General features: G+C 39.8%; 1 pseudogene; it reads left to right on the plus strand.

Annotated features, from left to right (window-relative positions):
* The first annotated feature begins 9,115 nt into the window (after window positions 1-9,115).
* The window catches only part of LOC108510825, a 28,601-nt pseudogene continuing 20,115 nt past the window's right edge, over window positions 9,116-17,601 (plus strand).

Consider the following 17,601-nt stretch of genomic DNA (forward strand, 5'->3'; position numbering starts at 1 on the left):
ACCGATCAGCCTTTCTGGCATGGGTACCTAGTCTCTGTGACTTAGGTCACGCCTAACAACGATAATACAGCGAAACACAACACCAGAAAATACCACGAAGGAGAAGGAGAAATATAGGAGAAGAGAACTTTATTGAATAACCACTCAAATGATTACAATAAGCTCTCCTGGCCTCTCTAGCTCTACCGGATCCCAATCCCTCCCCTTTGAGGTCCTCTTATAGGGGAGCAACCTCTAGTTACAAGTCCCTCATGAACTCAACTACCCATGCACAAGATAAGGATGAATTCTAGATAAGATAGGAAAACCCTGATTCCCGTAGGATTCTGCGCAATCAGATAAAACAGCCATGTTCGTGCCTCAAACGAACTCAGATTACCATGAAACTGGATTTGTTGGATTCGAGACGAAAAACCCTTCCTAATTGCTCCTTTCAACTTTGAACGGACTTCTGTAGAGTTTCCAAAATGCCCCTCAAAGTGAAAGCGCGTGGAAACAGCGTTACAGCCACGTCTTCTAACCATACACGTTTTCAGTTATAAAAACGTGTTAAAACGTGTCCCTTGCCTTCTGGAGACTTATGCCACGTTCTTCCATCAGTGGCACACATTTCCATGCATCCCAATTTCCTGAATTCAGTCCATGCTTCGAGACGAGCCTGCGATGCTGAATCAGTCTCGTTGCAGCAGCTTTCCTCCTAATGATGAACCAGCATATATTCTCAACAATACACGCCTTGGAGCATGTGCCCACGGCCCCGTGCTCTTGGGTATTCCTCCTACATCTTGCACACGTTTCCCTAGGTGATCCTAGGGCCCAGATTTGGTCTCCAAGTTACCCAAAACTCTAGAGAGCACCGTCAGACCTCGAACCCGTCCAGCGACCTGATCTGGTTTATACCTTGATCCGCGTCCGGTCCAGCCCCGATTCGAGGAGCCGTGACACTTATTTTAGTCCAATCTTCTGTAACTTCTCTATTTATAATGGTGCTTATACCTTCGTTCCTATTCTCTAAATGATCTCCATTCTCTCCATCGTTTGGAATCCGAAGAGCATCTCCGAGAATCTGTTCTGTAATCATGATAGGAATATTTTTAACCTTGTACGAGATCTGACCTTGTCCAAATCTGGCATTGTTGTAGAACTCTCATGCCAAATCTAGATAGGTTGGCACATTTAGTGAACACAAATATTCCCCACCCATCTTCTTTAGATTTTGACCTAATGGGAAGTTTTTCTTCTCCAAAAACTCGAAATCCACTCTTCTTTCGATGGAGACATTTCGTATGGAGAGGGGACCTTGCTTTGAAACCGAGGACGAAGGTGACAGTGGGGTCGCAATGGGTTGAGGTGGCAGCGTTTCTTGTCTTTGTGGATTCATGTCTTTCTCTGCCCTAGCCTTCATTCTCCACTCTATTTGTGGAGTGGTGTTCTTCCTCTTTGGTCTGGATGTAAGTTGCTTTCTTCTCAACATTGGAGGATTAATCGGGACCTCGAAAAGGTTTTTTAGGATTTTGGAGGTTTTTGTTTGAAGACTGAAAATGCTCTAAGGGGTATAAAACATTTCAAGTTCAACGTTTCAGAGAGAGAGTATCCTTTGAATCTGTTTCAAATAGTTCCACTTTAGTCGACTCATTCAACTTATGAATCGTGACCTTATAGATTAGGCGTCGACTCTTTTAACTTAAGAGTCGTCTCCTGTAGGTTAGGGGTTGACTCTTTTAACTTAAGAGTCGTCCCTTACTACATGAGTCGACTCCTCATTTACATGAATCGTCTCCTCAAACAGTTCAAGAGACAAAATCTTTTTAAATAACATTTAAAAATCGATTGCAAACCACATATCAAATCAACTAAAATTCAACCAATAATAGTCAATCAAAATATGCAATTTATCATTCATAATCAGTCATCAAAATAGATCACAAATGCATAATTCACCTCTAAATTTACAAAAGACTTCTTCATTAAGAGGTTTAGTGAAAATATCGGCAATTTGTTCATCAGTATTTATAAATTTCATTTTTATATCCCCATTTTAAGAATGATCTCTTATGAAATAATGTCTAATTTCTATATGTTTAGATCTTGAGTATTGTATGGAACTTTTAGTCAGATTTATGGCACTAGTGTTGTCACACCTTATAGAAATCTTATTTTGTTTTATGCCATAGTCCTTAAGTTATTGCTTAATCCATAGGATTTGGGCACGGCAACTTTCTGCAGCAATATATTCAGCCTCAGCTGTAGATAATGCTACAGAATTTTGCTTTTTGCTAAGCCAATAGATTAAATTTGTTCCAAAAAATTAACAAGTTCCACTTGTACTTTTTCTGTCTAATCTACAACCAGCAAAATCAGCATCTGAATATCCAATTAAGTCAATTGTAGTGTCTTAGAATACCATAACCCTAAATGTTGAGTTCCTTTTAAGTATCTTAATATCCTTTTAACAGCAATTAAGTGTGATTCTTTAGGATTTACTTGATATCTTGCACACATACAAACACTATGCATTATATCAGGTCTACTTGCTGTAAGATAAAGTAGAGATCCAATCTTTTCTCTATACATCTTTGAATCAAAAGATTTACTATGCTCATCTTTTTCTAATTTACAAGAGAGGCTCATAGGAGTACCTAATGATTTTGAGTCTTCCATACCAAACTTCTTTAAGATTTCTTTTGTGTATTTGCTTTGGCAGATGAAGATTCCATCTCTTGTTTGCTTGATCTGGAGTCCAAAGAAGAAGTTGAGTTCACCAATCAAACTCATCTCGAATTCACTTGGCATGAGCTTAGCAAATTCTTAACATAAACTTTCATTAGTAGCACCAAATATAATATCATCAACATATCTTTGAACAATCAGAATATCAGCATTTTTCTTTTTAATAAATAGAGTTTTATCAATATTTCCTCTTGAAAAATTACTCTTTATTAAAACGTTGCTTAATCTATCATACCAAGCTCTAAGAGCTTGCTTCGTGCCATAAAGTGTTTTGTTTAATTTAAAAACATGATCTAGAAGTTTATGATTTTCAAATCCGGATGGCTGTTCTACCTAAAATTTTTTAGTTATGAAACTATTTAGAAATGCACTTTTGACATCCATCTGAAATAATTTGAAATCCATAAAGCATGCAAATGCAAGTAATAGCCTAATTGCTTCAAGTCTAGTTACAGGTGCAAAAGTTTCATCAAAATCAATTCCTTCTTCTTGATTCTATCCTTTAGCAACTAATCTAGCCTTATTTCTAATTACAATTCCATCTTCATTTAATTTATTTCTGAAAACCCATTTTGTCCCAATTACAGAAATATTTTTAGGTCTTCTAACCAAATTTCAAACATTATTTCTTTCAAATTGATTTAGTTCTTCTTGCATAGACATTAACCAATTGTTATCTTTTTCAGCTTCTTCAAAAGATTTTGGTTCTATTTGAGAAACAAATGCAAGATCATTACAAACATCTCTAATAGAAGATCTAGTCCTAATGCCATGTGAAGGATCACCAATTATTAAGTCTCTAGGATGACTATGTGCATACCTCCATTCTTTTGGTAGACTAGTTTTACCTTTAACCATTTGATCTTCTTCTTCTTCTTGATTTTCATCATGTTCTGAATTTTCAAATGCAGAAACATCCTTTAGGGTTAACTTTTGGATTTGCTTGTTGAGTTCTCCTGCATCATCATCGCGATCTACATTCTTTCTTGAACAAGGATCATTAGATTCATCAAAAATAACATGTATTGATTCTTCTACAATGAAAGTTCTCTTGTTGAATATTCAATATGCTTTGCTTGATGAAGAATATCCAAGAAAAATAGCTTCATCTGATTTGGAATCAAATTTTTCCAAGTTGTCCTTACCATTATTTAGAACAAAACAATTGCAACCAAAAATATGAAAGTATGAAAGATTTGGTTTCTTATTTTTCAAAAGTTCATAAGGAGTTTTTTTTAGAATAGACCTAATAGTAACTCTGTTAAGAACATGACAGGCTGTGTTTATAGCTTCAGCCCGAAAGTACTTAGGTAAGTTACTTTCACATAACATTGTCCTAGCCATTTCAATAAGAGTTCTATTCTTTCTCTCTACAATTCTATTTTGTTGTGGTGCAAAAAAGTTATGGTCAATACCATTTTCAGTGCAGAAATTTTTGAAGTCATGATTTTCAAATTAAGTTCCATGATCACTTCTAATCTTGATGGTTTTCAGTCTATGTTCGTTTGAAATCTTTTTATACAGTTTAGTGAAAGCTGAAAATGCTTCATTTATGTGAGCCAAAAATAAAAACCATATGTATCTAGAAAAATCATCCACAATAATAAAGCCATAAAGTTTTCCACCTAGGCTTGCAGTCTCGGTTGGTCCAAATATGTCCATATGCAGAAGCTCTAAACGTCTAGTTGTGGAGACAATATTTTTAGATTTGAAAGAAGTTCTGGTTTGTTTTCCTAGTTGACATGCATAGCAGATTTTATCTTTTTCAAATGATAATTTAGGCAAACCGAGAACAAGTTCTTTTTGAATAAGCTTGGAAATTAAGTTCATGCTTGCATGAGCTAATTTTCGATGCCATAACCGGCTAGCTTCACTATTTTTGTTTTTCATAGCTACCAAACAATCCATGTTTTTCATGAGTATTTGATCTAAATCAACCAAATATACATTTCCATGTCTATGTCCAATAAATATTACACCACTGTTATTAGTACTAGAAACTAAGCACATAGATGATTCGAAAGTCACAACATATCCTTTATCATAGAATTGACTAATGCTTAGTAAATTATATTTTAATCCATCTACCAATAAAATATTTCTAATAAAACTTGTTGGAGTGATCCGAATGTTACCAATACCAATGATTTTGCCTTTTCCATTATCACCAAAGGTAACCATTCATCCATCTTTCTTTTTGAGGGACATGAATTGGGATTCATCCCCTGTCATGTGTCTAGAGCACCCACTGTCCAAATACCGTTTTCTGTTTGATGCTTGGGATGCTAGACACACTGCAAAATAGAAATTTAATTCTTTATCTTTGGTACCCAAGCTTTTTTGGGTCCTTGAATGTTGTCAATGATGGTTCTCTTTGGAACCCATATCTTCTTAATTGAAACGTTGCTTATAAGATTTTGGCTTATAGTATTGCATGTAGTGTATTTCTGTCTCAGTTTGTCTAATTTGAATAGTGCAGATTTAGGTCGAACATAAGTTGGCTTCATAAATATATTTTTCAATGATTTCTGTTTTTTCCAAGGATTATATCCTAAACTAACTTTATCATAGACAACTTTCTGACTTTCAAGAATTAGATTTAATTTCTCAGAACTTAGGATGAATTTGTCTACTATAGGTTTCAGTTTTCCAACTTCTTTAGCTAACTTCTGATTTTCTTCATGCAGTTCTTTTTCATTTTTCAGAAGCAGAACATTTTCTGATTCCCAATCATTAGTTCAGAAAAAGCATCCTAAAGTTCATCAAAAGTGAAATCATATTAAGTATTCAAATATACCTCATTTTCATATGCCATTAGACATTGATTTGCGGCTTCTTGTTGCTGTTCTTCTTCTCCAGAGCTGGATTCATCACTGTCACTCCAAGTAGCCAGTATAGCTTTCTTCCTTAACCTTTTCGGAGCCTTTTTCAATAGAGGAAAGTCAGTTCTGAAGCGTCCTGGCTTTTTGCACTCGTAGCAAACATATTGCTCCTTATTATTGTTTTTTTTGCTTTGCTCCCTCTTGATTACAGGCCTTTGCTTTAAGTTTTCTCTATTTCTTCCAAAAAAATTTATGAACCTTCTTGTAATGAGGGTCATTTCCTTACTGTTGTCGGATTCAGAATCCTCGCTCTCATCTTCATGTAGAGTGGATTCAAGAGCAATGGTTCTGCACTTCTTGTGTTCGTCCTCCTCAAGGATCTATTTCATTGAAAGCCTACGAGCCATTAAGGAACCATGCAGTTCTTTCAGTGGGAGAGAGTTGAGATCTTTGGCTTCTTGGATGGCAGTGACCTTTGCTTCCCATGCTCTAGGATGAGACCTAAGAATTTTTTGAATAAGATCACTATTAGAGTAAGATTTACCAAGGCTTTTCAAGCCGTTTATAATATCAGTGAATCTAATAAATATTTTACTTAGACTCACTATTTTTCATTTTAAATATTTCATATTTATGCACTAGCATACTGATTTTAGATTCTTTGACCTGGTTAGTGCCTTTATGTGTAACTTCCAACCTATCCCAAATTTCTTCAGCAGTCATGCAAATAGATATACGATTAAACTCATTTGCATCTAAAGAACAGTAAATGATGCAAATAATGGCACAACTACAAAGGAACCCGTTCAAGTTCCACCTAGGTCGGTTATAAGAGCATGAGCTAAAGTGTTCAAGGAGGCATTAAACGGGCTAGTTAAAGAAGTTTGGGCTCAAGCAAATTTGTGGAGGTCCATTGAAGGTGATGAACATGTTCCACAAGGCTAGAATTCCATAATTCAAGTTGTGGAATAATTCGTAAGAAATCCTCAAAGATTGCAGCATAATTGGTGTGTTATTGGGGCTTAGTTTCCATCCTTGGTTGCTTTCTCGTTTTGACTCATCAAGGAGAATAAGTGGCTGCAATTTCAAGCAACCTTTTCAAGACAGCTCATTTACTTTCCTTATTTGATATTTTAGGTTCATAATTTCGGTTTTATAAGAAGAAAGAAATCAGAAAATTCCTTATTACCTTTTTAGTTGTTTAGGCAAATTTAAGGCAGCCTATTTTGGGGTTTTCTTATTTTTCACAGCTGCAAATTCGTGGACCTTTTGTATTTAAAAAGCCTTTGGCTTATTCGAAGGGCAGATCATATTTTTTCAGAAAATTGAGTCTTGAACTCGATGAGAGCCTCCACTTGAGCTATTGCCTCGTTCAAACTATGGATTCCTCTTTGCTGCAATTCCATCTTGGCCCACGGTTTGAGCCCGTCAAGGAAAGTGAAGAGAGAGTCCTCGTTGCTGAGGTCTAGTACCTCCAACAACAATTCGCTGAACTCTCGCACATACTCACGCACATCGCCCTTTTGCGTGAGTCGCCGTAGTCGTGCTCGAGCATCATCCTTAGTGAACACGGGGAAGAATCGCTTTCGAAGTTTAGTTTGGAACTGTACCCAAGTGGTGATTGGAACAGCCCCTCGCTTCACATCGTCAGCCCGACGTCGCCACCAAAGCATCGCCACGCCCCTCAAGAGCATGGCCACCGTGCTCACCTTCATGCTTCCTCCCCCACGCCGATAACCTGCAGGTATTGTTCCACGGCGAAAAGAAAGTTATCCACCTCCTTCTAAGACCGTCGTCCGCAGAACTCTTGTGGCTTGGGAACATCAAGCTTGTGCAGGAGGTGCGTAGCCTCTCTTGCGACCTCCATTGTCAATGGAGAAGAGGATACGCCTGTGGTGGTACTCTCCTTTAAAAGGTCAACCACCTGATTTTGGAGAGCCTTCACCATGATCTCCAACTACTCGTTACGCCGCAGCACTTCCTTATAGCGCTGCTCCATATCGAAGGAAATCTGGTTCAGCTGAGCGGCAATTTCACCTCGGAGGGTTGCGTCCCTACCCTCAAGGTCCTCCATCCGTCCTTCAACCTCAGCTATTTAGGCCTCGCACCTCCGTAATCGATTGCTGGGGGAGATAAACGGAGATGCAATACGTAACCCATGCAGGAAATCATCAACTGGATGTGCTCCACCCATCGTCGTGCCTCCCCCTGAGGCTGGATTGGGATCCACGGTCGAGAATGATGCGTCCGCCATTCCCACCATGGAAGTTACCGTAGAGGTCATCTCCTTTGTTTTTGGTATGGCTCTGATACCAAGTGTCATGTACGAAGGGATTTCAGAGTGAAGCCCAACATCATGCGGCTCGGTCTACCGAAGATAACCGATCAGCCTTTCTGGCGTGGGTACCAAGTCTCTATGACTTAGATCATGCCTAACAACAATAATGCGGCGAAGCACAACACTAGAAAATACTATGAAGGAGAGAGAGAAATATAGGGGAAGAGAACTTTATTGAATAACCACTCAATTGATTACAATAAGCTCTCCTGGTCTCTTTGGTCTCGCGAGCTCTACCTGATACCAATCTCTCCCCTTTTGAGGGTCCTCTTATAGAGGAGCAACCTCCAATTACAAGTTCCTCATGAACTCAACTTTTCATGTACAAGATAAGGATGAATTCTAGGTAAGATAGGAAAACCCCGATTCCCGCAGGATTCTGCACAATCAAATAAAACAGCCAAGTTCGTCCATCAAACGAACTTGGATTATCATGAGACTGGATTCATTGGATTTGGGACAAAAAACCCTTCCAGATGGCACCTTTCCCACTTTGAACAAACTTCTGTAGAGTTTCCAAAATGCCCCTCAAAGTGAAAGCACGTGGAAACAGTGTTACAGCCATGTCTTCTAACCATACACGTTTTCAGTTATAAAAACATGTTAAAACATGTCCCTTGCCTTCTGGAGACTTATGCCACGTTCCTCTATCAGTGGCACACATTTTCATGCATCCCAATTTCTCGGATTCAGTCCATGCTTCGAGATAAGCCCACAATGCTAAATCAGTCTCGTTGCAACAGCTTTCTCCTGATGATGAACCAGCATGTATTCTCAACAATACATGCCTTGGAGCACGTGCCCACAGCCCCATGCTCTTGGGTATTCCTCCTAGATCTTGCACACGTTTCTCTAGGTGATCCTAGGGTCCAGATTTGGTCTCCAAGTTGCCCAAATCTCCAAAGAGCATGGTCAGACCTCGAACCCATCCAGCGACCCAATCTGGTTTATACCTTGATCCGTGTCCGGTCCAACCTCAATTCGAGAAGCCATGACACAACATCGGGGAGTGAGAGATGAAGATGGAGAGAATTATGGGGCTGGTTTTGATGAAGAAGAAGATCGGGATTCGGTTGTTGGTAATAGGAGATATGGAGGGCAATTTAGAGAAGATAGGTTTAGAGAAGTTGGGAATCGGGAAGATAACAACTTGGGTAGGATTAAGATGAAAATTCCAGCATTTTAAGGAAGAAACGACCCCGAGGCTTATCTTGAGTGGGAGAAAATGGTAGAGTTAGTGTTCTATTTCCATAACTACTCCGAAATAAAGAAGGTAAAACTTCCTGCCATTGAATTTTCTGACTATGCTATTGTGTGGTGGGATCAGTTAGTATTGAGCAGCCAGCAAAATAGGGAACGACAGGTAGAGACATGGGAAGAGATGAAAATAGTGATGAGGAAGCAGTTTGTGCCCAGCCATTACCACCGGGAGTTGTACAATAAATTGCAAATGCTCAGACAAAGTAACCGGAGTGTGGAGGATTATCATCAAGAGATGGAGATTGCTATGATCCGGGCTAATATCGAAGAAGATCGAGAGGCTACGATGGCTAGGTTCTTGAATGGCTTGAATCAAGAAATTCATGATAGGGTGGAGATGCAGCATTATGTGGAATTGGAGGATATGGTGCACATGGCCATCAAGGTGGAGCAACAACTCAAGAGGAGGGGTGGTACACGTGCATCCCATAATTCGGGTTTTTCCCATGAAAATCGGGTCATGTGAAGAAAGAGGAGAAACCAGCTGCAAAATCTAAATTCGAGCCAAAACAAGAGACAACCAACCATGGCACTCAAGGTAAATCTGACCCTTCCACTTCTCAAAACCGTGACATTAGGTGTTTTAAAAGTCAAGGCAGGGGTCACATAGCAAGTCAATGCCCGAACAAAAGAGTCATGGTGACAAGGGGTAATGGAGATATCGAAAATGACGATGAGTCCGATACCGACTCTATGCCACCATTGGAGGATGTGGATGATGAAGAATATGCGGTCCAAGGTGAATTGTTGGTGTCAAGAAGACTCCTAAGCTTGCAAGCAAAAGAAGTTGAAGAAGTGCAACGGGAGAACATCTTTCATACTAGGTGCTATGTCAAAGACAAGGTATGTAATATGATTGTTGATGGAGGAAGTTGTACTAATGTTTCAAGCACAACCTTGGTGGAGAAATTAGGACTGCCCATATTGAAACATCCGAGGCCGTACAAGTTACAATGGCTGAATGATAGTGGCGAGGTAAAGGTGAATAAGCAGGTTTTGGTTTCATTCTGCATCGAAAAATATGAAGATGAAGTTTTGTGTGATGTAGTTCCGATGCAACCTGGACATTTACTATTAGGCCGACCGTGGCAATTCGATCGGAGAGTTAAGCATGATGTTTTCACCAACAAATACTCGTTCGTGCTCAACCAAAAACCCATCACTTCTTGTACTGATGACACCGAAACAGGTTTATGATGATCAAGTGAGGTTGCAAAAAGAGAGTGATCAAAAGAAAGAGAGTGAGCAAAAGAAAAGGAGTGAAAATCGAAGATTGGCCGAGCAAAATGAGAGAGAAAAAGAAAATCAAAATTCAGCGAATGAGAGAAGTTCAGAGAAAAAACAAAAGAATTTCTATGCAAAAGTGAGTGAGATTAAGCGAGCAATGTTTTTAAATCAGCCGATGATTATACTTTTGTACAAGGAGGCATTTTTAAACACTAACGAACTTGACCCTGCTTTGCCTAGTTCTATTATTTCTCTTTTACAGGAAGTTGAGGGTGTCTATCCTGAGGAAACACCACATGGATTACCACCAATTTGAGGGATTGAACATCAAATTGACTTTGTTCCCGGTGCGACAATTCCAAACCGACCAGCCTATAGGAGCAATCCCGAGTTGACAAAGGAGCTTCAACGGCAGGTAGGTGAGTTGTTGGAGAAGGGGTACGTGAGGGAGAGCATGAGTTCATGCGCCGTTCCAATTTTACTTGTATCTAAGAAGGATGGGACGTGGAGAATGTGCGTTGATTACCGAACCATCAACAATATAACGGTAAAGTATCGTCATCCAATTCCTCGCTTAGATGACATGTTAGATGAGTTGCGTGGTTCTTGTGTGTTCTCTAAGATTGATTTAAAGGGTGGTTATCATCAGATTAGAATGAAAGAAGGAGATGAATGGAAAACTGCTTTTAAAACAAAATATGGTTTGTATGAATGGTTAGTTATGCCTTTTGGTTTGACTAATGCACCAAGCACTTTTATGAGACTTATGGATCATGTTTTGTGTGCATTTATAGGCAGGTTTGTTGTTGTCTATTTTGATGATATACTCATTTATAGCAAAAACTTGGATGATCATATCGTACATTTGAAATCGGTTTTAGATGTGCTTAGGAAAGAAAAGTTATTTGCTAACATGAAGAAGTGTACTTTTTGCACCGATAAGCTTGTATTTCTGGGATTTGTTGTTAGTGCACAAGGCTTACAGGTTGATGAGAAGAAGATACGAGCAATCCAAGAGTGGCCGAGTCCCACAAGTGTAGGCAAAGTTCGTAGTTTTTATGGACTTGCTAGTTTTTACCGGCGATTTGTGAAGGACTTTAGTAGCATAGCCGCACCACTTACCGAAGTGATCAAGAAGAACGTCGGATTTAGATGGGGAGAAGAAGAACAAGAGAAGGCGTTTCAGTGAATCAAAGAGAAGCTAACCAACGCCCCCTTATTGTCTTTACCTAACTTTTCTAAAACATTTGAGATTGAATGTGATGCTTCAGGTATTGGTATAGGCGCAGTTCCTATGCAGGAGGGACGACCAATTACTTACTTCGGCAAGAAATTAGGCGGGGCAGCCTTAAACTACCCGACTTATGATAAGGAGTTGTATGCATTGGTTCGAGCTTTGGAGACATGGCAGCACTACCTATGGCCTAAGGAGTTCGTTATTCACACCAATCATGAGTCCTCGATACACTTGAAGGGCCAACACAAGCTAAATAAAAAGCATGCTTGTTGGGTAGAGTTCATTGAGACGTTTCCATATGTCATCCAGTATAAGCAAGGTAAGGAGAATGTGGTCGCCGATGCACTTTCTCGCAGGTATGCATTACTCTCTACACTTGATGCTGTTAGATGTATGCCCTAGAAGCCAATCTGGCTGACACATTGTTAATTCTAGGGACATAATTTTGTACTTGACTATTTATTATTGAATAAATAAAAGGCATCTTTTTATTCATATTGTTTATGTGTCTATGAATCGTCCAAGAATTAATAAGATGATGATGCGTATTCTTAAGAGTTAAGAATTTGAGCCATGCATCATTGATTAATTTCTGAATGCTCCTGATCAATGGATCAACATAAGGACGGTGATCAATCCGATCAGTGCACACATTGCTTTCCTTATGGATGGATGAGACTCGAGTCCACAGTGTGGCGACACTGAAGTAATAGTGCAGGTGCTTGTTAAGAACAAGGGTACTGAGCGTGACCAAGATAAGAAGTCACTTGGATGTCTATCCACTCGTCAGTGACTTACTTGATGTTGCAGTAGTGTGACTGGTCCTTTGACCTGCGATGCTTCGGCTACTCACAGTGAGGTTATTGTAGTTTGTGTCACGCCCCCAGTCCGAGATCGCGAGCCGGGGGTCCGCGCCAACCGCCGCACACCCGTAGGAAACTCTCCCCACAAGCATGCAAGGCATCTTAACCAAACATCTCAGTTATATAAATAAAATAATTCAGCTGAAATAAATGCAATCTTATTCCATTGACTGACACAAATTATATAGTCTCACAGTTCTAAATACGCAGCGGAACAATAAATATAAAACATCAATTTAAATAAAGCCTAATCTAGGATAACTTGTGCTTCAGTTCTTCTAGTCGCTCTTCCATTTTAAATCCCCGATAGGTTAGTTCTCAGAATCTGTAAAACAACAAAAAATTGTATAATGAGCTAGACAGCCCAGTAAGTAATAATCACCTTAACTAGCCAATTCATATAATAACATAAAATATAAATACAAATTACGATGAATCAACATAATAACATAATCAATTCCTTTTCAAGCACAAAGTCATTAAAATTCGTATTTTTCAAATATCTATATACATAATCATAAATCTGATTCGAAACAAATCATATTCATCTCATCAGCCTTTAGCTACGACCACACTTATACCCTGTGGCTAGGCCAGAAATAGAACCGCACTTATACCCTGCGGAGTGGGCCAGAATACCACACTTATACCCTGTGGTGGGGCCAGAATTGCCAATGCATAACCCCCTATTGGCAGGGTCCAGAACATAGCCAGGCTGAGAGTTCTAAATCTGATGCACATCAAAATTCTTTTGTAACATAATAGATATATCATAATCCAATCTAAATATGCATATACAATGCAAGAACAGTAATATAACAATAGTCCAAAAAATATTATTCCAATTCACATATCCATTTTTCATTCAAAGCATCATCTCGTAAAATTCATAAATCCCATATAAATTCATTAACAATTTATTCGATGCAAAAATAATATTATATAAATGAAGAGTCTAGAGAAGGCAGTTCGTTACTTACCTTGAACGCGATCCACAACAAATCCAATTAATCTCACAAATTCCTCGCAGGACCTAAGGTCCAAAAATCATATTTTCTTTTAAAATTAATCACAATATATATAAAAACTTAAATTTAATATTTTCCCATGGCCGACCCTGCAGGAGTGCCTAGCACCTCGGGTTCGGGTTCAGATTCGGATTCATACCCGTAAACCACCCTCCTCCTTTTATTTTATTTTTTTTTCTTTCTTTTCTTTTTCTTTCTTTTCTTTTCTTTTCTTTTCTTCTTTTCTTTTTCTTCTTCTCCTTCCCTTTTTCTTCTTTTCTTTCCCTCTTCTCCCGACTCGCCTCTTCTTTTCTTCTTTGACAAAACAGAGGGCCCGTGGCCCCCCCCTTCTTCTTCTTCTTCCCTCCTCGGTCGAGCCCAAAGGCGGCCACGGTGGCCGGCCTTGGCAGCGGCAGGAGGTGGCGGAGCAAAGCCAACCACCCCCGCGGCTGGCAGCGGCGAACACGGCCGGCGGCGAGTGTTCTCGGGCCGGACAGAGCTCCCATTTTGAACCCAATTTTCGGCGATTGACCGGCTCAAAAACCACAATAAATCATGGCTAAACATCACGGAAGGAAGGGAGGAAAGCTGGGAGTCCTTACCTCGGCCCCGACGATGGTCCGATGGCTTTCTTTCTCTCCGGCGGCAATGGAGGAAGAGGAAGACCCGTGCCGAAGAAGACCCACCTTTATAATGGCTCTCTCTCTCCCTCTCTCCCTCTCTCTCTCTCTCCCTCTCTCTCGGCCGGCAGCGGCTTCCCTTCAAATGGCTTCAACGAGAGGAGAAGCCCTAAAAAGAAAACAGGGGAGCCGGCTTCTTCGGGATGGCTCCCCCTCCTCATCACACGCCCTCACGTGCGCCGCACGTGAGGCTGAAATCCTTGGGCTGGGCCGGTCAATGGACCGGGCCCAGTTTCAGGGTCTCACAGTTTGACTGCACATATACATGGTCTCTAGCCATATGGGTCCATGCAGTGTAGATTGGCTGCAGTAGGTTCACTGTAGGAGTAGGGTATGCACCTATAAGGAATCTATCGACCTTGATAGATAAGGAGAGATCCTATGTGATTTATAAGACTAAGTTCGTAAGACCTCGGTCGGGGCAGATTGCACAGTGGAGAAAGAGTTCTCCGCTCTCGAACTTAAGTCGAATAAATCTTGACATATGACAGACGGGGTTTGACATATGACCTCCGTCTTGTAGGGATCCACGATAGAAGGACTGTATCACATGATAACTGCACCTAGAGGTTCATCATTCTATTCTACTGAGTAGCCACTAAATGCTGCTAGGTGTCACTGGTGGATGGTGGGACTCATAGGGATTATCTTGATGATCGATAAACCCTAATGAGTAGAGTTGGAATCGTTCCAATCCATTGAAAGGAGTTTTCAATGATATTGTGATAGAGATCACAATATATCTCACTACCAGTCAGAGTAGAACCTATGGGGTCACACACACTAGAGGCATTGACCGATCCGATGGTTGAATCGTGATTAGGAATCACAAGTAATCAATTCGATTGATAATAAGTTGAAGAAGGAACAGAGGAAAATAATTAATTGGACTTAAAACAAGAATCCTACTTGGACTGTGATGTGAACCCCGTAAGATAGATTCTTAAAAACCCACGAACAAGTTGATGAATAACCCAAGAAAGTCTGAAAATCAGTTTGGAAGAGATAGAACCTTGACCCGATGTTTAGCAAAACATGAACCAAAGGTATAGAAGGTTGTTGACGCCACACCCTAATAGAATCAGGATGATAAGTCACTTGAACGCCACAAGGGTTGCCTTGATAAGTTCTAAGTTCAACAAAGAACCAAAGAAGTGAATAACCTCACAATTTTCATTCCAATTCAGATCTGCCTGTTTACATAAGGAACACCCTTTTTATAGCCCAAAGGAAAACCTACCAGCCTTTAATTAAAGTCTAATCCCTAGAACAATAATAACTCCACTAGTCATAGTTCAGTCTCCTAGGAAACTAGGCTCATGGTCCATCTATGCCCCGAGCAGCTGAGTCGGAGGTTTCGGCACAGAGTCATCCAGCTCAGCGAGGTCCACGCCAGACTCAGTCCCATCAGGCTCGACCTCCCCTCGCCACTTATGCTAGGAGGATGAGGACTAGATCACAGCCCTTAGATTACCCCCTAGGCTGATGTTAGCATTATCATTAGTGCCTAGGATTTATCTAGCTCTCATATATATTTTGCCTTGTTGATGTACTTTACACTTTGATTGAAGAACATTGTATTTTTGGCATTAATGTACTACAATGTTCCATTTTGATCAATGAAACTTGACTGTTTATTATTTACTGCCTCTACTTATCTATTGCCATACACCTGTTTGATGATAACAAAAGGGGGAGAAGGAAAGAAAGAAGTCGCAATAAGTTGACAAATAAGTTTGAAAATTATAATAGGAGATAATATTCACTTAAGGGGGAGCAATATGTAACAATGAAAATTTTAAAGTCTAAACTTTTAATCAAAATTTTAGAATTTGGCACATACCTCTCATGCCTCGATACATAACCTGAAACTATTGCTTTATCTCAAATTTTTGAAGTTTCATCCTTAACCAAATATAAAAGAAAGGGGAAGAAAATCAAAAGTTCAAATTGGCAATATTTGGATGAAAAAGGGGGAGACTTCACTCTCAAATTTGAAAAGCTGAAATTCAGCAACTTGAGCTTTTCTAAAACAAATTTTCTAATTTTAAGATAAGTATCAATCTGCTCATACTCAATATTTTGTAATCATCAAAAAAGGGAAGATTGAGGATGATAGTGTTATTTTGATGATTAACACAACCATTAAGAAAATATCTAATTAAATACTACAAGTTAACATGATACATCATTACTCAGTTCGACACTCTCGATACATTAGAAGAATGAGATCAAGATGTCTTTCAATGATTAATAATGAGATAAAATTTGCGATAGAAAAGGGATAGTGAATTCTAAATTCTAATTCAGCAAAGTTTCAAGTGAAACATATTCTTAAGGGCACAATAGTAATTTTCATTGCTAAGAGTATGTAGCACTACCATGGCAAACATTCAAAATTGCTTGAAGTATATTTCATTGATTGTATGGATGAGTCTAACCTTAAGATGCAGCAAAGTGTGGAATGAGTCGACCCCAACAAAGGTGGAGTCGACCCTGGCACATCATGGAACCATCAGGCACATCTCCGCGAAAATGGCACGGATGAACAGTAGTGGAGTCGACCCCAAGTATGCTTGAGTCGACCCCAGCTTCAAGCCTCAAAAAAACAAGTCTCTGGAATTTACTGAGAGAGCCAACCCCAACTTTCCTTGAGCCGACCCCAGATGGAGCCGATCCTAGGAATGCTTGAGTCGACCCCAATGGAGTCGACCCCAACTGAACATGAATCGACCCCAAGGCTATGTCGTTCAAAACTGTCTCTGAAATTCCTGAGAGGGTCGACCCCAATGGAACTTGAGTCGACCCCACTGTAGCTTGAGTCGACCCCAAAAAGAGTTGACTCGACCCCAGTAAAAAAAACAGCTGAAATACAAGGTTCTATGATCCCTGAGAGGGTCGACCCCACCGTAGCAGGAGTCGACCCCAGTGAAAGTTGGGTCGACCCCACTGGAAGTTGAGTCGACCCCAAGTCTGATGAACAGTGGTTTGAGTCGACCTTAGGAAAGTTTAGGTCGACCCCAGCACGTGCAGAAGCATAACGACTAGTCTGCAGAGGTACTTTTTGACCTTCCAATAGCTAGTAACGGATAGTTTTTCAAATCTAACCAATGGGGAGTAACCTAAAGATGTGGAAAAGTATTTATAATGATACTATTCATCAGAGCAAATTATCCTTTTGCAAAATATTAAAGCTCACCCAAGAAAGACAAAAGTCCTAATTTTCTTCATCAAGGTGCTTCATTCAAGAGTCAAAAGGAAGTGGTTAAGCAGATCAAAAAGAGGCATTAAGAGCTCCACCAACCTTTGAAAAGTGAAGCATTCCTTGACAAAGAAGAGAAGAACCATATCAAAGCGATAACTATATTCTAACTCTTCTTTGTAGCTTACATTTATTATATCTGCTCATCTAGGAGTTTCAACTTTCTTCTTCTTCT

The sequence above is a fragment of the Phoenix dactylifera genome, unplaced genomic scaffold (genome assembly GCF_009389715.1).
Source record: "Phoenix dactylifera cultivar Barhee BC4 unplaced genomic scaffold, palm_55x_up_171113_PBpolish2nd_filt_p 000233F, whole genome shotgun sequence".
Taxonomy (NCBI): Eukaryota; Viridiplantae; Streptophyta; class Magnoliopsida; order Arecales; family Arecaceae; genus Phoenix; species Phoenix dactylifera.